We start from the raw sequence: 20224 nt of genomic DNA, 5'->3' as shown, positions 1-20224 counted from the left end.
GTCCAAGGCTTGATGCAAAACTACTATCGAGCCGGGGGTCTCACCGAAAGTAACCTTTTTATTCCTACGGGATAGAGGTAAGACTGTTTACATCTTACTCTTTTTAGATCCTACCAGCTTTGTTATTGGTTGGATTTACTGAGTACGATGATGATAAAATGTTATCGTCGTCATTTTTATAATTTTTCAACAAAATATATTTTTGCTTTGGTAAAATATAAAAAAATATTTTCAGTAAAATATTGTAGTGTAACGGTGTTAAGTTGTGCTGTAAAAGTTATTGATCTCATATTATAATAGGAACACGTGTGGTTATGTAGGACATTGGCCATTGCATGTGAACCATTGTTTCAACTTTATCCATGTAACGCTGTCCTTACTGGTTTCAATGCAAGTGCAAGTGCAGCCAGGCTGACCCACTTTACACAGCTGGAGACTGGAAACCGGAAAGAGACTCATGTGGTCCGAGTCCTATCTGAACCATATACACGATGTATACGCGGCATCAAACTTAGATTTGGACTCTCACGGTATTTCACTATTAACTTGGCCCACATTATTGTCCACTTTAATCATTTTATCATATTTAATATTTTATAATTTACTAACAGATATTAATATATTATTAATATAAGCTTTTGCTCAACTAACTTTGAAACTAAGTGGATGTGAAGACTTGTGCTAGAGGAGTCTCATGTTGAATCTGATACCAGTTCTGTTTTATCGTGGTGTGTTTTTGGGCGGCATGTTTTTCCTGGAACATGAGATAGTAGGCTTGGGCTACCCAACGCTGTCTGCGATTGCAGACGTATGAATCACCTTTTGCTATTAGGTTACCCAAAATAACCGGGATTTGTTCACCGGTCATTTAAAAATATATATATGTAGATCATACTAAGCATAAAAGTAGTTATTTGCCATCAACACAGACAATGCTAAAGTATTAAACACCAAACGAACTAGAGTCTGCTTTGATTTCAACAGATTATGATTTAGCGTATTCTGTTGCGGTATCAATATATACCAAGATTTAAGGATTTCGGTAGTAGGGATTTAGGGTACCGGTACCGATACTTTTCGGTAAAAAGTGGTACTAATATTTTTAAGAAATTTGGTATTATGTTTTGGTGTTGGTATTAAGGTGTCTTGAATATCAGTATTGTACCAGTGCCTTATCTATAGCTCCACCGATGCAAGAGCATCCAACCCACGAGTAAGAGCCGACCTGAATGGTGACCTGCGTGGAGGAATCCTTGTGAGTGTGGAACAAGCTAGCCTTATTAGAATCCGAAATTTCGTCTTTTATTAATTTTTTTCAAAACTCAAATTCCTAAATAAATTATCTTACTTGTTTAGCTATAAACAGGGCTATTAGATTCATTAGATGTTAGTGGATTTATGATTGATTAGGAGATTGTAAGCATTTAAGCTTGCTAATTACCGAATCGGTTCGAATTCCTACTGATAAACTATGAGTTTTGTAATTAGCCACGTTTAGCACAAGTGAAGTTCTAAATGCTAAAGTCAAAGTTATTATTTTTGGTGTTTAATATATAGAAGAAATATTAGTAAATTTTCTATGATGAATAGAGTAAGCAATGCGGCCAAGTATTTAAACGTATGAGTTGGGCTGCAAACTTGGGTTCATCAGCTATTGGTCATAGAAATAAGAAATGAGTTGGGTACGGTTGCTACATATTAATTGGGCCGCAACCTTTTGCTTAAAAGAGGTTTGATCGTAACCACCTTCACTCCTAGAGATACACATCCTAACCGGTTAACCGGTTTCTAATCAATTTGTAACCGATTCCCTAACCGGTTAGTAACCGGTCCAACTCTAACCGGTTACTAACCGATTTTAACTGCCGGTTAGTAACCGGTTTATATATTTGATTTCAAAACCGGTTACGTTAACCGAACCGGTTAACCGATTTTTTAATTATTATTTTATAAAAAAACGGTTATTAACCGGTTAACCGGGCCGGCCTAACCAGTCAAAACCGCTTCTCCAGCCGGTCAAAACCGGTTATTAACCTAACCGAAAAACCGGTATAACCGGTTAGTACCCTTTATCAAAAAACCGATTATCAAAAAAACCAGTTATAGATTAACCGGTTTGTGCACCTCTATTCACTCCCATGACCCATCATCTTCGCTAGAGATTTAAGTCCCTAAAATTTGTTCTAACATTATTAAATTTTTTACTTTTAAACTTACTGAAAGCCTCTCTTTTGCATGATTATATCGTGTAGCATGTTAAAATTAACAAACCAGTTCTTTTAAGCTTAATTAAAAAGATTTATTTCTCTGTTTAGTTTTAAGGGATTTAATCATATGTACATGTACAAAACAAAGTTTTAGGAGATGATCATGCAAAACAATCGATAAAAGTCCATATTTCTTATAAATATTTACTTGGGTGCAGGTCCTGTATGCTAATGTCTTAACGTACGATAGATACGCGAGACGCTTAAAAGCAAAAATCTAAAACTCTTAGAAAACGCTCACAAAAACTTAAACACTCATTAAACGCTCAAAAATGGTCTCTGTAAAAAATTGAAAAATTGATCAATTAACCATCCAAAACTGTTTTTTCGGTAAACCAATGATTGATTGGATATGTATTGACGATTACGAGATGTTTGGATGTCACTTCATGGGTCGATTCGTAAAAAAATAGATTTACGTATTGTACGTTAAAAATATATTGTATTGGATCTTTTTCCTTATTTCCTTTATAATATTATTTCCAAAATGTACTTATTTTCTTCTGAGTTACGAAGTTTTAGATAAGGGACCATTTTCTATTCATATTTTTATATGTTAAAACAGTCTTTTTTGTAACTTCACTCCTTTAGTTCGTTAAAAAGTAATATTATATCAATCGATTTCAAAATTTCAAGTTGAATTGACTAATCCGGTATATTTTCCACGTTTATAGGAGTGCATCTATGTTTCTGCTACGTAAGACAATAAAATGATCCAAGTGATTAACATCCTTAGAACAATAGTAAATCCAGTCTTATTCAAAGAAATATGCCAAATTATGTAAACAAAAAATACACAATAGATTATTCGGGATACATATTAGTAAATATATTATTGGCTATCATTAGTTCATTATATTACAACTAATAAAAAGCACAAAGCACATCAAAACTTTTTATGTTTATGTCCATGAAGGTGAGGATAAGCCGGGTCGACAACTTCTCCAGTAACCGGATCCAGTACCGCTGTCGGCTTCTGGCGAAACGTCTCAGCAGGCGTCTGTGGATATCCACCATAATGTCTGGCCAAAGTATTATGATGTTGCTCGGGGCCGATAACATGATCATGTTTCCCATGTAACTTCTCAGCCGCATGTTCGGCTTTCTCCATGTGCATGTTCATCTTGGCTTCGGCTTCCTTCGCTTTCCTCCGCTGGTGTGCGCTCTCTTTCTCTTCTTGCGTCCTTGCTTGAAAAAACACTAAATGACCCCGGCAGATTACGAATAATCTTAGGGTTAAGTAGATGTTTCCCACGAGGGTTAGGTCCGGCAAAGATGGTTATTCTTCTTGACCTACAAAACAGACACCGTGAGCTCGTCACTGAGAAGGGGGGATTCCTCCTTGTGACCACCCTCCGGCGTGAGAATCAGACTAGATTGCTCTGAATATAAGTGTATATTGAGAGGAATAGCTAGAGAGAAGATACGATGATAATACCGTTCCAAGGTGTTGGAGTATTTATAGCCGAAGGTAGGTTTCCAAGCAGGTACGGCCAGCTGTATAATATTCCTTTTCCACCAACTACGGGCTATGTACGTGCCACGATGGGAGTTGGTGGGTAGGCAGCGGCTGATAGTGACATTTTGTACTGGAGCGTGCTCCTCCTCGTACTATTGTCGGTGAGCTGTCACCCTGTGATTGGTTCATGGGCTGCTTTGGTCAGATCTTGTCTATTTTGTCCATACCTTGGCAGGTATAGTACAAAAGATCTTCTAGAAGCGTACGGACTAGCTCTTTTGGGCGGGAATATTCCCGCTCTGCTCATTCCTTCTTCAGGTGACATTACTGAAGTATTAAGAGTTAGTGCCTTATGCGTATAGCCCTACTGTTAGTGCGGGTGGCCTTCCTTCTTGGCTTGTACCCACAACTGCGGGGACAGGCAGGGTACTGTACCAAGGGAGGTTTTCCTGCTGGAACAGCTGGCTTACTGCGTGTAAGGTCTTCATCTCTCTAAGCATGGTGGGTCCTGCGAAACCAGTTGGTCTTTGCGCAGACGTACCTCTTCAAGGTGTGTCTTGCGGGTCCAACTGGGCTTTGCGGGGACCTACCTCTTCATTGCTGTTGCCTTCTCCGCCTGAAAACATGACGTTAGGCCGGTAAATGAACTGAAGAACGTGGCATGCACGTTCGTGTTTGTTTATTTAACTTTTAAATAAACATAAAAGTATGATTAAACAAATTTATGTATTCTTTGTTCATCCATTAAGAAAACTGGCATATTTGTGTTCGTTCATGTTCGTTTGAAACCTAAACGAGCAAACAAACAAACAAACAAAATTAAATGAACATAACAGAACAAACATATAAACGAATTAATGCAAATGGACATAACTACAAAACATAACCAGGCATACACATACACATGTTATATACTCGCACATATGTTACAAGTTTATATATAGTTGTATAAATGTAACTTAACTATTTGTAACAAACGTGACTAAACAAACATAAGTAGGCGTGTTCTATCATTTAATTAAATTTAATTAAATGAATGAAAAACTATGTTCATGTTTGTTTGTTTTTTGAGTAAACAAAAATAAACGATATTATGTGTTCGTTCATTTAATTAAAATTAGATGAACGGAAAACTGTATTCACGTTCGTTTGTTTATTGAATAAACAAAAATAAACAATATTGTTAAACAGTTCATGAACATCGTTTGTTTTTCGAATAATCAAAAATAAACAATACTGTTAAAACAGTTTCATGAATCATGAACATTCGATTGTTTGTAGGTAAGGTAAACGTGTTGGATGCATGATTAAGTGACCTTTTCTTCTAGGTTGGCTTTGTAGGACTCAACATGAGCTTTGGCAGCACTGGCTGCATTGCTTACTTTCTCTTTCACCGAATGCATTATTATATTATATTAATTTATTATGTGATTTAGTTTCTGATTGATTGATATATGAATATGCATGTTCTCTCAAATAAGGCTTTTGAAGGACGGTGTTTGTGGCGGTGAAAGTGATGCATGCGTCTATCCCATGTGTCTTCCATGCAAAGACCACTGTTCTACATGAATGACACGTATATATTGTCACACCCTAGTAATTCCTAGCTCGATACATTAATATGGTTATGGTAATATGGTCTATTTAGCTGCATGGGTTTGGAAAGCAGTTGCTGTTGGGCTCAGAAGACATCTACAAGGATTGGGCTTAGGAAGCTCTTGCTGGGCTTGAATCATGATGTTCAGAATCAGGATATTGTTTGATTGGGTTTGAGTTTTGTTTGTAAACGTTGTTGACAAGTTAAATCTATTAAATATATAGGGATTTTTATATATATCCACTCCTAACTTAGCTTATTACATATTTCCTCAATCTTAAATATTTAATTACATATTTCTCCTTCTAGTATACAATTATCATATTACCCTTTCCAATTTACAATACCTCAATTAAAATTACCATATATACCAGTTTCATCACTTTATGTAAATAAACCGAATTGTAACCGAACCGGTTTAGGGTTTTAGAACATAAATCAGTTTGGAACCGATCCTTAGACCTTAGAAACCGATATATATGTATTTTTGTATGTATGTTATGTTATATATATATATATATGTGTGTATATGTATGTAAATATTACCGAATAATATTTTTTATTGCATATACCTCTACTAATTTGTAATTAAATGAAAGACTAATTGTCAGTAATTTCACCACTTTGATAGTATACTAGGTTTAAATTTTTGCTCGTTTGTTACTTAACTATTTTTATGTGTTTTTAGTTAAAAAAAAAAGAAAGAAAACAAAACATCATTTTCAATCTTGTTCACTTTACTAGTGGTCACACTCATAATGGAATAAAACAATGTTATCTGACCCTAAAAACTTACCAATCGACAAACCTACTATAAAGTTACTTATTAAGCTTAATGTTGAAGCATACCTTGCATTCGATTGGCAACCGGTTTTGATCAACCAATAATACTCTTGTCCCTGCCGCCCTTGAAACCGATTGATGCTCTACTCATCGTCACCCGTTGCCTCTTGATTTATGACGAAATAATAAATAGTGAAAAGGATCATTTTTTAATCAATCGGAATTCTCAAGTTGAGCCATCCTTCAAACCCTAGCATTCTAAAATTATTATTTTGTTGGCTGTGATAAACGAACATCGTCTCTTTGACCCTTTGTTTTTTACTTGATGAGTCTTTTACAATTTATCATATCAATAATATTTTTCTATTTTCATACTAAAAAAAGGAGAAAAATAAAATAAACCTTTGATTTTAATCTTTGTATAGTTTAGACATCCCTTTATTCCTTTTTGGGGCTAAATGGCTAATTGAAAATAGGGCCCTATGACGAGTCAACGTGCAACATGCTCCTTCAAACATTACTTTACTTTTATAAAAAGTTCTCTACACCTATACTAGCTAGTTACCAGTAGGGATAAATATTCGTACTTTATAGTTTATATATGCAAACCTAAAGTTTATTCCAAAAAAGGAAAGATCACATTATTCTTTGATCCAAACTTTCCCCATATCCTTATCCATATTTTATTCACTAGTCATATTTTATTATTTGGGATTCTACTTTACTTTATTTCCAACATGAACCCTTTGACAAAGATTCAGGGTGAGTGAGTTGCATTCAATCATAAAACTTTTTAAATTATAATTTACATGATCTCGTTGGTTAATAAAGTATTTGAGTTCTTGTTTCATTGTTTGGTAACGAGTTCTCATGTCATAGTTGAGAAACATGAACTTTTTGTAGTTTAAATTTCAAAACAATAAAAAAGAATCGACTTTCACCGTTATCTACCGGTTTTTAGTTCTTATTATAATTATTTTCCGTTTCTTTAATCAATAAAAGCACATTAGGTATACACAAAGCTCAACTTTTTATTTGTTACAAAACATTAAAGATGACAACAATGATAATAGCAATAATAATCTCTCACAAGAGAAAACTTGGAACTCTATAGGCGTAGCCAACGAGAGGTCGTTGCAAACTTTTATGCCGCGAGCTTCTGTTCTATATTGCTTGTCGAAGCCTGCGGTCATACAAGTATAATTTGCAATAACAATAATGTCAATGCTACAGTTTCCACAATTGACATGTGCTACTTGATTTCCTAAACCAAAGTTAAACGTTTATGGCATTTTAAACATATTTAACGTGTGATCATAGGAATTCACGAGTGAACCGGTACCTTCTAAGGCCAAATTGATGGTATGACAACACGAACATTGTACGCTTGCAGCCCCTCGAATATACATGAGCAAAATATGACAACCACCACATACCAACTGTGCCATTTCGGTACCTATGAAACATATATTCTTAAAACATGTTTCCAAACATGTTTTCAGTTGTAATAACTTTAACAATGTGTTTCACATCTTATCCACTTTCTAAACTATTTTGTTTTCTTAATGTACATAACACATGGTCTTCAAGCATGGTCCATGCACGCACAGATCTAAGTAGGCAGCAACTATACAAGTGTCACGTGACACTTTTATGTGTTATTTACGTATTTAATACTCGAGTGACAAAGATTTACTGTACATTTACGAAAAGTGACACTAGTAAAAAAAGTTACCGTGCACGACATACCACTATTGTAAACAAATAAAGGTTGAAGCACAATACAAATTCATTAATATGAAAATAAGGGAAAAATCAAAGATCTAAATTTTTATTAGAAAAAATATATTATCAATTTTTTATATATAAACAATAAAATATAATGTTTAGCAAATGGGCAACAAGTTTTAAAATTGCAAAGATCTTGTACTCACCAGGAGGAGGAACCGCGGTGACGGAACTGCAAACCGCACAACAAACCGAGGTTGCTCTGACCGGATAAAGAAGAAGATTTCGGCATCCGGAGCATACTAATTGTCTTTCAGAACCTGTTCAAGAAAAAACAGAGTACTCTGTTTATACCATTGCCTTTTCTCAAAAGTCAACATCATTAGTTTACAATTATCTGCAAGAATTATATCAGATTACAGAAATATAATATTTATGCTCTTTAATTATTTTAAAAAAATCTGGGCTGATCATTATGAGGTATAAAAAAATAGATATCAATATAAATTCTGCATTTGAAAATTGATAAGTTTGACTTTATGTCAACTATAGTTCAATCTATCCAGTTACAATAATGAAGAAACACTAGGTGACCCCGAGTAGATTATGGATAATCTTAAGGTCAAGCAGATGTTTCTCACGAGGGGTTAGGTCCGGCAAAGATGGTTCTTCTGATGACCTGCAAAACAGACACCGTGAGCTCGTCACTGAGAAGGGGGGTACCTCCTTGTGACCACCATCCGGCGTGAGAATCAGACTAGATTGCTCTTGAATATAAGTGTATATAAAGAGAGATTGCTAGAGAAGATAAGATGCAAGATAATGATATCGTTCCAAGGTGTTGGAGTATTTATAGCCGAATGTAGGTTTCCAAGCAGGTACAGCCAGCCGTATAATATTCCTTTTCCACCAACTGTGGGCTACGCACGTGCCATGCTGGTAGTTGGTGGGTAGGCAGCGGCTGATAGTGACATGGCCGGCTGTGTACTATTCCTTTTCCACCAACTGCAGGCTATGTACGTGCCACGACAGGGGTTGGTGAGTAGGCAGCGGCTGATAGTGACATTTTGTACTAGAGCGTGCTCCTCTTACTGTTGTCGGTGAGCTGTCACCCTGTGATTGGTTCATGGGCCGCTCTGGTCAGATCTTGTCTATTTTGTCCATACATTGGCAGGTATAGTACAAAAGACCTTTCAGAAGCGTACGGACTGGCTCATTTGGGCGAGAGTATTCCCGCCTTGCTCATTCCTTCAGGTGACATTACTGAATTATTGAGTTAGTGCCTTATGCGTGTAGCCTTGCTGTTAGTGCGGGTAGCCTTCCATGACGGCTTGTATCCGCAGCTGCGGGAACAGGCGGGGTACTTCACCATTGGGAGGCTTTTCCTGCGGGAACAGCTGGCGTACTGCGCGTAAGGTCTTCATCTCTGAGCATGGTTGGTCCTGCGGAACCAGTTGGTCCTTGCGCAGACGTCCCTCTTCAAGGTGAGTCTTGCGGGTCCAACTGGGCTCTGCTGGGACCTACCTCTTCAAGTCCCCCCAGTCCAATGTTCTTCTCATGAATTGTTAATAAGTGAGGTGAACTTTTGGACTTAAGCAAGGGGTTTTGAAAAGGGTTTTTAGTTTTAAGGTTTTCCGTGGGGATTCTTCCCGCGGTTTTCCTAATGTCACTCGCAGAAATTCCCGATTTTTCTGCCTGATCTTTGGCTGTGATGCGGGTAGGTAAACCCCTTCGCACATCGGGAGCGTTGAGTTTCACTTGCATAGATTCTTCACGAGATTTTGGTAGTTTCGGACATAGTGATCAGTTATGTTAAACCACCAATTCCGCCTTGAAGTTTCAAACAAGGTAGTTCTCAACGTTCCCGCTATGTGGAAGTGCTATTTCTCTTTCCGCAAGCACGGTCCAGAAGATCCTTCTTGGTTTCAATTCCCTGCATGTGCTAAGTATGTGAAGGGTTTCGCCCTGACACTCTACCCGCACTCGTCTTATAGTTTCTTTACTTCCAAGGTATTCTTGGCTTCAATTCCCTGCAGGTGTTAGGTATGTGAAGGGTTTCGCCTTTACACTGTACCCGCACTTGTCTTACGGTTTCTTGGATACCAAGGTAAGGGGGTATATTCCCTCTTATTTTTGAATCTTTGAATCTTTTTGAATTTCTTTGAAATTCGAAGAGTTGGTGAAAAGATAAGAACAGTCCAAACTGTTGAAGGGACGTTAGTGTCCGACGGTTTCTTCTGACAGTTTCAGGACGTGCAGGAAGTTATGACGACGTGACAGTATATGGTCATTCCAGACGCTTTTTCAGGCGCGTGGGTGCGGGTTTTCGGGCGCGTGGGTGCGGATTTTACGGCGCGCGTCCTGTCAGCAGCTGTTGCCAGCTTGCTTTTTCCACGTGTCATAGTTTCATTGCACCAGCGCTTTTCTCTCTCCTCCGCATTAAATTCATCGCATTCATTGCGATGAGTATATAAAGGGGGAGAGGGTTCATCTTAATCCACACTTTCACTTCTCTCTTCTTCTTCTAAACGATTTCCGGCGAATACTCTAAGCTTTGTCGAGCATTCTCCTGAAATCGTTCCTTCTTTACTTCTAAAACATGTCTTCTGCTCACGATCTTGAAGCTACCGCCGAAGAGTCTGACGTGTACGTCGAGAACCCGACGTCTACGTCTGATAAGGACGATAAGAGCACTGCTGGCGAATGCCAGTGTGCTCTTCCCATCGAGCTTTACCAGAACATCATCAGGAAGTTCATGCTCGAGCCATTCGAGCCTGAGTTTCCTGAGCCTCACCAGACCGTGTATGATGCCCCCAAGGGCAAAATAGGGGTATATGCCGCCTTCTTCGTTTATGGGAATCTCAGGTTCCCATTGAAGAAGTTTCCAAGACACGGTGTACACCTGACGGAGGTACACCCAATGGCGATCGCCAAGATCCGCCATTTTGAATGGGTGTGCCTCATTCTTGGCGTGGAGCCCCATGTTGACCGCCTGATGACCTTCTACTCCTGGAGGTGCATCCAAGGCTGGTACACCCTGGTCACCTGGATCAAGGGTTTGAAGATCTGCGCTACCGAGCGCAGTCTTCGGTCTTGGAAGCGGGAGTTCTTTTACATCTCTGCCCGTGTCGTCCCTATTGCGATGACATTCAAGAACGGGAGAGCACTCCGCAGTCTTCACGCCTCCAACTACCAGGAGGCGGAATGGTTTGCCAAGATTTCCCGGATCCAGTCTCCGGTTTACCGCTTTGCGGAGTCCGGGATGGTGATGCTTGGTATGAGCCGGGTGTGGAAGGATGCTGGGGCGGAGGCGCCACAGATTCCCATCGTCATTGAATACGGTTTGAACTTTATCCCTTTCGGTATGCTCCGTCTTCTTTGTTGATTTAGGATTTTATTATAACTCTTTTTATTTTAGAGGGGAATGACTTGCAGTCGCTCTTGCATCCACGGGAAGCTGGTGGTCCCGCTCGGCTGGGTACTCGTGCTCTTGACGAGAACGAGTTGCCCATCCTCGAACAGACGGCGGATCGGTTTGTGGAGGCCTACCCGCCAGGCCACGAGATACTGAGCGCCACGCGGCCAGGTAAAAGACTATTTAACCCTCGCCCTCTCAATGCTCAAACCTCTGCTGGAATTCCTCTAATCTTGTCATCTTCTGATGAGGAATCCGCAGATGGTCCTTTCCTTGCGCGGAAGAAGAAGGCTGTCGGCGGGAAGGGCATGGCGAAGGTTGCCTCCACTGCCGATCAGGGGAACCGATCTGAGTCGGAGACCGAGAGTGAAGAAGCGGCGGGGAACCCAGGTGGTGTTGAGACCACTGCTCCGGAGGTTGAAACGGCTGTCACCTCCGAGCAGCCCAGGACGACGACGGTGACCGGTACGAAGAGGCCGGCTCCATCGGGTTCGTCCCCGCCTGTTCGCACCTTCAAGCTTAAAAGGACCCGTAAGTGTACATAACTTTAACTTCATATCTTTCCGCTATTATACTTATATATATTGTCTTCGTGCAGGCGTGGATGCTACGGCATTCCAGAGTGGAGCGGGAGGGAGCAGCTATGGACCCATGAAGGTAGGTTTGGTCAACCTACCCGAGGCGATGACCTAGGCGGCTACGCCTGCTTGCAGTACTGGTTCAGTTGCTCATCCCGTTGAGCCAACTGTTCCAGCTGTAACATTATCCCCACCGGCTGTCAGTGCCATTTTCACAGAATCCATCACTGAGCCGGCGGTGATTTCTCTTGCGGGTTATTCCGCAGCCGCGGCCACGGTTGTGAGTTCACCTCCGTTGGTTTCCACCGCGGCAGCCTCCACCATGCCTCTCCGGCGCCTGCGACTACGGGCAGTCCTTCAGGTACGTTTGGGGTTGGGGCGTCTAGCCAATCCTTGCCTCCTTCCCGTCTCCTTGACCTTTTGGATGGATATCCCTTAGGTTCAGGTGATGGGTTTGGTGGCTATCGGCCTGTTGTCGACCCTATAGGTGCGTAGGGTTATTTTGGCCTATATCCCTTTCATCATTTCTCTTCTCTTAACTGTTTTTTGTTTTATTGCAGTTCGAGATTCCAACGAGGTGTACGCTCCTCGGTGGAATATCCGCCGGGGAACGACCCTCCGGACTGCTGAGGAGTGCGTCGAATGGGCGCGTCACGCCGCCCCAAGCGGTGCGCTGGGGGAGGCCATGGCCAGCTACCAGGAAGGTAGGCTGTCCAACGAGCTCCGAATCCTTCTCGCCCGGATGCAGCCGCGCGTCGAGCTACTTTTTCGTGAAAACGACAAGTTAAAGACGGCGCGTAGCCTTGAAGTGGCTCAGGCGCGGGCTATCCGGGAGGAGAATGCGAAGCTTGCCGTCGTTGCTGCGGAAAAGGAGAAGGCCTTCAAGGCCCTCGAGGTTGAAGTTCAGGCCCGGCTTGAGGCCCGTTCCAAGGCTGCCCAAGCTGTTAACGAACAGCTTCGGTTGGCCAAGGAAACTGCACGGAACGCAACCTAGAGGGCCACCAAGGCTGAAGCTGTTGCTGAGCCTCTACGCATCGAGAATGAGGAACTTAAAGCCAAATTAGAGAGGCTCCAGCAGGCTCATGATGCTTTGGCCATGGAAGATGCCAATAAGCTCCAAGAGATCTTGGACCAGAGGGGGGTGCTTGACCAAACTGAGCGTAAGCTAAAGGGCGTCGAAGAGGCTGCTGCCAAAGATGTGTTGCTTGCCAACCTTACAAAGAACGAATCCGAACACGCCCGTAATGAAGCTCAAGCTGCCCTCCAGGAGGCTCTGGTTACCAAGGAATGGCTTCTTCGAGAAGCGTTGTCGCAGGTATGCGCAGTTTCACAATTTCTTTACGCTTTTCCTTACACTTAAAAGAGTTTTTGATATACTTCTGTTTTGTAGGTTGTGCATCGGGTCTTTACGAACACATCATATGACGATGCGATGAGCGCAGCCCTCAACGCTTCTCATGAGGATGGGGAAAAGTCTGGCTTCCTGCTTGGTCTAGGGTTTGTTGAACAAGGCATCCCGCCTTCCAACTTCCCTCTTTACGATGTGGATACTGAAGCTGCTTATGACCAAGCAGTGAATCAGTATGCTGCCTTCCGCATCTGGTGGTGGAGAAGGTGAACGAGATCAGTGGTGCTGATGATGGGCTAACTCTTCTCAAGGCTTTCCTTGAACCGCCACGCTCTACTGATGGTGCGGGTCTGAGTGGGAGTAGTCCTGAAGCTTGATCCTTTAGATCTCTTTCCACCGTTAGAGTAGATTTTTATTTTTGTATAGATTTATATTCTTGTACGCGGGTATGTGCCCAGCAATTCTTGTAATATTTGAATTTTGATGGAATATAAATCTTTTGTTAATGCTTTGCCTTGTAAACCTTATATGTTTTGCTCATGCATATTCTAGTTTAACTTGGAAATTTCCTAAGTACTTTGGATAAGTTAACCTTTCCACGTGGTAGATAATAGGTTAAAGTTCTGCTTCCTCTTTCGTGATTGTGCGGGTAAGACCGTCACTTTCACTTAGTGGGATGGCTAAACTTTACCTATATCTGACCTGCGTGGAGGTTTTCCTCATCTTTTCCTTAGAAATTTTCTAAGTATTTTGAATAAGTTAACCTTTCGACGCGCGGTTGTTAATAGGTTAATGTTCAGTTTCCTCTATCATGATTGTGCGGGTAGGACCGTCACTTGCATTTAGTAGGATGACCAAACTTCACCTATAACTGACCTGCGTGAAGGTTTTCCTTATCTTTCCCTTAGAAATTTTTACCGTTTTATGTGTTTATGCGGGTTTTGCCGCCTTCCACATGCAACGACTTACTTCTTCCCATATTTATGCGGTGAATACCGGCACATCAGTGTGGAAAGTTCATAAGTATAAAGGTAAGGCTATCAACACAATGTGATAAAGGATAATCATTTCCATTAGAAGTGGCTCTAGGCCTTTTCTTTACAAGTTTGGAATTGATCTACATGTAACATTTGCGTACTTGAGCTCCATTCCATGTTCTTGGGATGGAAGTGCCATCGAGCCTTTCAAGCCGGTATGCGCCCTTTCCCAAAACTTCTTTGATAATGTATGGTCCTTCCCAGACCGGGGCCAGCTTTCCTGGGCGCTCTTGGTTTGAAGCCTCGTTGTTACGCAGTATGTAGTCTCCTACATTGAAGTTGAAGAGTTTTACCCGCGTGTTGTAGTACTTTTGCATTTGTCGCTTGTAGTTCTCTTCACGCACTGCGGCTAAGTCTCTGCGTTCTTCGGTTAGCATAAGGTCTAACCGTCTTTCCGCATCATTGTCTTCTGGCTGAATCAAGACCCTTGGTGAGGGTAAACCAATTTCGACCGGGACCATGGCTTCAGTGCCATAAGTGAGGCTGAACGGGGTTTCTCCCATACTGGCCATTTTCAGCATTCTGTTTGCCCAAAGGAAGTGTGGGACTTCGTCCACCCAGCCGGATCTGTGTTCCAAGAGACTTTTCTTTATGCCGTCGACGATGCTTTTATTTGCTCTTTCCACCTCACCATTACCCTGCGGGTGCGCCACTGAGGTAAAGGTGTGGGTGATTTGAAGTTCTTCCAGCCACTCTTGTAGCTTCTTGTCAGCAATGTTGGTGCCGTTGTCGCTCACCAAAGTCTGTGGAAGTCCAAAACGACAAATAATAAATTCCCAAATAAATTTTTTGATATGTTTTGCGGTTGTTTGGGCTAAGGGTTTTGCTTCTATCCACTTGGTGAAGTAGTCGATGGCTACCACTAGGAATTGAACGTTTCCTGCTGCTGTGGGAAATGGGCCTGTCACATTGATGGCCTACTTCTGGAATGGCCATGAAGAGGTGACTGGAACAAGTTCATTCTTCGGGCGATGCGTGTTGGGTGCGTAGAGCTGGCAAGACCTACATTTTCTGATGTATGCCAGCGCATCCGTATGCATCCCCGGCCAAAAGTATCCCGCATTGTTAAGCTTAGCTACAACAGCGCGTGGACCTGCGTGTACTCCACAGATGCCCTCGTGTACTTCCCTTAGGAGGTAGTCAGCATCTTGGTTGTCCACGCATCTTAGGAGTGGGCCAAGAAAGTTACGTCTATAAAGGACGTCATCGATGAGTTGATAGTTCAGTGCTTTACAACGTATTTTTCTTGCCTGTGTTTTTGACTCTGGTAGTATACCCGCCGCAAGGTAATTTATTATTGGTGTCATCCATGTTTCTGTGCCGATTTGGATGACACAGATTTCCTTGTGCGGGACTGATGGTGCTCCAAGGAGTTCAATGCGGATATCCTTTCCCAAGTGGGTGAAGGCTAACGATGCAAGCTTGCTTAACGCATCCGCAGATTTGTTTTCGCTACGCTTGACGTATGACTTTACAATCGTTAAAATCGCGCATAAGGGTCTTTGCTTGTGCGAGGTACAGGGCCATTGTGTCGTTCACGGCCGTGTACGTCCCGTTTATTTGGTTGGCTACTAACATGGAATCCACGTGGGCTTCCAAGTTTTTCACTCCCATTTTACGCGCAATTCTCAGCCCGGCCAAGAATGCTTCATACTCCGCTTCGTTATTCGTACTTGGGAAATCCAGTCGAATAGCGTAAGTATATTCTTGACCTGCTGGGTTGGTTAGTTTCAACCCTGCGCCTGAACCCTCGTTGCTGGCTGCTCCATCAGTGTAGAGTCGCCAGACCTCCTGGATGTCTTGTGCTGGGAAGGGTTGAGCCTCCTCCTGGCACTCTTTCTCCCGCGAAGCGGGGACTTCTGCAATAAAGTCGGCCAAGACCTGGCCTTTTATGGCTGGTCTTGGCTTGTACTTTATCGCGTATTCTCCCAATTCTATTGTCCATTTGGCTAGGCGTCCCGACAATTCAGGTTTGCCTAGAACGTTTGCAAGTTTGAAGTTGGTGAGAACGGTGATTGGGTGACCTTAGAAATATCGTCTTAGCCTGCGCGAAGCCTGTACAAGTGCTAAGACTAATTTTTCCAGGGTAGAGTACCGGGTTTCTACGTCTGTTAGGACACGGCTAACATAGTAGATTGGCATCTGGATGCCTTTTCGTTCTACCAGCAGGACTACTCCGGTTGCTCTATCTGTGGCGGAAAGGTATAGGATTAATTCCTCCCCCGATTCTGGTGCTGTGAGCGTTGGGAGTTCGATCAAGCATGACCGAATCTCCTGCAAAGCTGCTTCCGCTTCTGGTGTCCAGCGGAAGTGCGTTTTCTTTAAGCAGTTTCTCAATGTTGACACGAATGGAAACGACTTATCCGCATGGTTTGCCAAAAAGCGGTTAAGTGCGACTAGTCGTCCATTCAGTGTCTGAACTTGCTTGATGGTAGTCGGTGATTCCATTTTGATAATGGCTTCGACCTTTTCAGGGTTCGCTCTGAAGCCATCTTTAGTAACGATGACTCCTAAGAACTTCCCTTCTTCCATCCCAAAGGAACACTTGCTCGGATTGAGCTTCATGTTTATCTTCCTGAGCGTGTTGAAAGTTTCTTCGATGTCTTTCAACATCGCTTCCGCGTCAGGGCTTTTGATGACCAAGTCATCCATGTAGACTTCCAAGTTTCTCCCACTTTGGGCATGAAACTCTTTGTCCATCAGGCGTTGGTACGTGGACCCGGCATTCTTAATTCCGAATAGCATCATTTGATAACAAAATGTGCCATCGGGCGTCCGAAAAGCGGTTTTGTCCTGATCCTCAACGGCCATGTGGATTTGATGGTACCCCTTATACGCATCCAGGAAGCATTTAAGGCGAAACGGTGCTAACGAATCTACCTTAAGATCAATTTCGGGTAACGGATAACAATCTTTGGGGCATGCTTTGTTTAAGTCTTTGAAGTCTATGCACATGCGCCGTTGTTTGTTATTCTTCGGTACCATAACGGGATTTGCAACCCATGTTTGATATCTGCTAACGCGTACGATGCCCGCGTCAAGGAGTTCCTTGACTTGGGTTCTACACGCGTTAGCTTGTTCCGCCCCCATTACTCTGCGCTTTTGTATGACTGGCGTAAAAGCCAGGTCACACTTGAGCTTATGCTCTGCCTTACTTCGAGGTACCCCAGTCATGTCAGCTGGTGTCCATGCGAAAATGTCAGCGTTTTTCAGTAGTAAGCGTTTGAGTAAGGTGCGCGTAGGATCAATGACTGTTGGGCCAATGGTAACGGCCTGGTCAGGGTATTTGCCATTGAAGGCCCATTCTTCCCGTTCGGTGATGGTTGGTTTAGCCATCTTTGGTTTGGGTTTAGATGAGACAGATGCGATGCATACCTGGGGAATGCCGGTGATCATCGCTACACCCTCAGCTATTGGCCATCCCATCATGCCGTGGACTGAAGATACCACGGCATTGAATCTTGCCATCCCGTCTCTCCCGAAGAGAATGTCGTACGTGTGGTGTGGCTTCCTCATCACGACAAAGTCCACATCTTCTGTCCGGGAGTGTTCCCCGTCTGTGAGAATGACGGGGAAAGATAGGATACCCAGGGGGTGTTTGTGCTGCCGTCGAACCCTTCCATCGAGGCGCAGACCGTTTCCAGGCGTTCCTTGTCTTCGTCGTCTAGCTTGTCGAAGAATTGCCTATACATCACCGTTGACGAGGCGCCGTTGTCAGCAAGAGTGCGGGAAGTGATGTAGTGCCCCAGCTGGCTTTTGATGACGATAGGGCCTTCTTTGCTGGGTCCTCCTGGCACTCCCGGGAAGCGCACCTCAGCTTCCTTCCACGCGCATGGTTCTGTCATTCGTCTTTTTCTTCCTCTGATGTTACTGTGAACCATGTGGATGCTGATGTCAACGGGCTTTCGTCCGTTGCCTTTGTATCGTTTATCATTCATCCCTCCATTCTTAATTGATGCCACAAGGTGTGTAAGTCTTCCATCCTTGACGAATGTTTCAACAATATCCTTCAAGGATGTACACTCCTCAGTGCTGTGACCCTTTGTCCCGTTGAAGTCACAGGATTTGCTCTGATCCGCATTAGGTCGCTGCCGGATCATTGGAGCCTTTGGCCATGGGATTTTTTCGGTGGCAAATATCTCCGTGACGCTTTTGGTGAGTGGCGTCCACCGGTGTTTTCGGCTTGATGGGTGCGTGTTATCCCTTCCGCCTACTAGAGGGCGAGAGTTGGATGAGGTGTCAAAGTTTACCCTTGACTGCCAAATACCTAGCTTCCTCTTTTTGTTTTGCCGAGCGGTCCGAACGTTGTTTTCTCTAGTCCTCTGCGTGTAGAGGTGTGTATTCTGGGGAAGATCCTTACCCAGTTGCTTCTCCGTTTCGGCAAAGCGCTTGGCCGCCGTCATGATGGCATCCCATGTGGATGGCATGCCGTCCTTACCCGTCAACGTGCGGATAAGCTCTGGGTATTCGGCGCCCTGGATGAAAGCGGCGCGAACAAGATCTTCGCTTATGGTGCCCAGACTCAGCTTTTTGGAGTTGAAGCTCGTGATGAAGTCTAGTAAAGATTCATCCTCCTCTCTAACGACATTGAGGATCGTCCACTGCTCTTCAGTATGTTTCCTCTGTTGACTGAAGTGTTGGCTGAACTTGTGTTGAAAGTCCGCCCAATCATAGATGTGGTGGACCGGTAAACGATCAAACCATGCCCTGGCCGCTCCAACCAGCGTCATCTGGAACATATAACACCACGTGGGTTCCGTCCAGTTGCTGACGGTTGCCCCCGCTATGAATCTGTTCAAGTGATCGTCTGGGTCGGACATACCATCATAAGTGCCTATGTTGGACATTTGTTTGGCACTTTTCGGGGCGATTGCTTCCGCAATGTCCCTTGCAAACTTGGACGTTCCCGCATTTGCAACAGTTGGTCTAAAGGTTTTGGAGAAGTCACGTGGGTTTCCCCCCGCGGTCCTTGGTTTGAAGGTTCCTCCGAAATTCCTTCTTGGTTGGAAGTCCGTTTCCTTACGCTTCCCTTTCGCCCTATGGCGAGGGTTTGCGTCGGTGTCGGATGTGACATCTGCCCCGATCCGACCCGACCCAGGTACCCGTTTCTCTGACCCGATCTCTTTCTTTTATGATTAATACCTATACTTTATTTTTAATAATAATAAAATATATTTCCTTCCCGCCTCTTTCTCTCTCTTTTTCTTTCCGCCGTCCCGTCCCTCTCCTTCTCTCTTTCCGCCTTCTTTTCCCTCTTGTCGCCGTCCCGCCCTTAAGCCTTGTTTCCCTCTCTTCTAACTCTTTTGTTCCTTCCCGCCTAAGGTTGTCTGCGCAGACTCCTTACAAGGAATCCTGCATGAAGACCATCTGTTTCAGCAATACGCGAGACGAACTCTTCTCGCAGCGCGCTAAGAATTGTAATTCTTCTCGCAGCGCGCTAAGAACGGTAGTTCTTCCCGCGACGCGCTAAGGATTTGTAGTTCTTCTCGCAGCACGCTAAGAATCGTAGTTCATCCCTCGACGCGCGAAGAATTATAGTTCTTCCCGCGGCGCGCTAGGAATTCTAGTTCCTCCCGCGGCGCGCTAAGAAATGTGACTCTTCCCGCGACGCGCTTAGAAATGTAGTTCTTTCCACGACGCGTTAAGGTTGTTTCTGTCTGCCTTCGCGCTCGCGCTCTCTTGACCTTCTGTGTCTGCCTTCGCGCCTTAGCCTTCTCGCGCTGAACCCTTTGAGTTTTCTTCTGTGGAATCTAGCCGTTTGCTTTTGTGTTGTCTTATCTTTTGAGCTGTTGACCTAATCTGCTTTGTCTGAAAAGTTACTTTCGGCGCAGCATGCGCACCAACCCCATTGGTTGACAGAAAAAGTGACTGACATTATCTTTTGAGATCTGCTTTTGCCATGCTTGACCAGTACCTTTATCTGAACCGCCCATGCCTTTTTTACTGTTCCCTGTCAGCTTTATCTTGCCCCCTGCAGCTGCCATATCTTTTGATATCTTTTGTTATCTTTTG

General features: G+C 43.3%; 1 long non-coding RNA gene across 1 annotated transcript; it reads right to left on the bottom strand.

Annotated features, from left to right (window-relative positions):
- Positions 1-7330: 7330 nt before the first annotated feature.
- On the bottom strand, positions 7331-8178 carry LOC143603029 (uncharacterized). The gene is made up of 3 exons (XR_013147975.1): positions 8041-8178; positions 7449-7562; positions 7331-7370 (listed from the first exon to the last, which is right to left on the bottom strand). It is a non-coding gene; the product is annotated as an uncharacterized LOC143603029 (long non-coding RNA).
- Between the last annotated feature and the right edge of the window lie 12046 nt (positions 8179-20224).

Source organism: Bidens hawaiensis, unplaced genomic scaffold, assembly GCF_021521415.1.
Source record: "Bidens hawaiensis isolate Kalapana, Puna unplaced genomic scaffold, B.hawaiensis_p1.1 tig00001961_1, whole genome shotgun sequence".
NCBI classification, from domain to species: domain Eukaryota; kingdom Viridiplantae; phylum Streptophyta; class Magnoliopsida; order Asterales; family Asteraceae; genus Bidens; species Bidens hawaiensis.
This window is presented reverse-complemented; position numbering and strand designations above follow the sequence as displayed.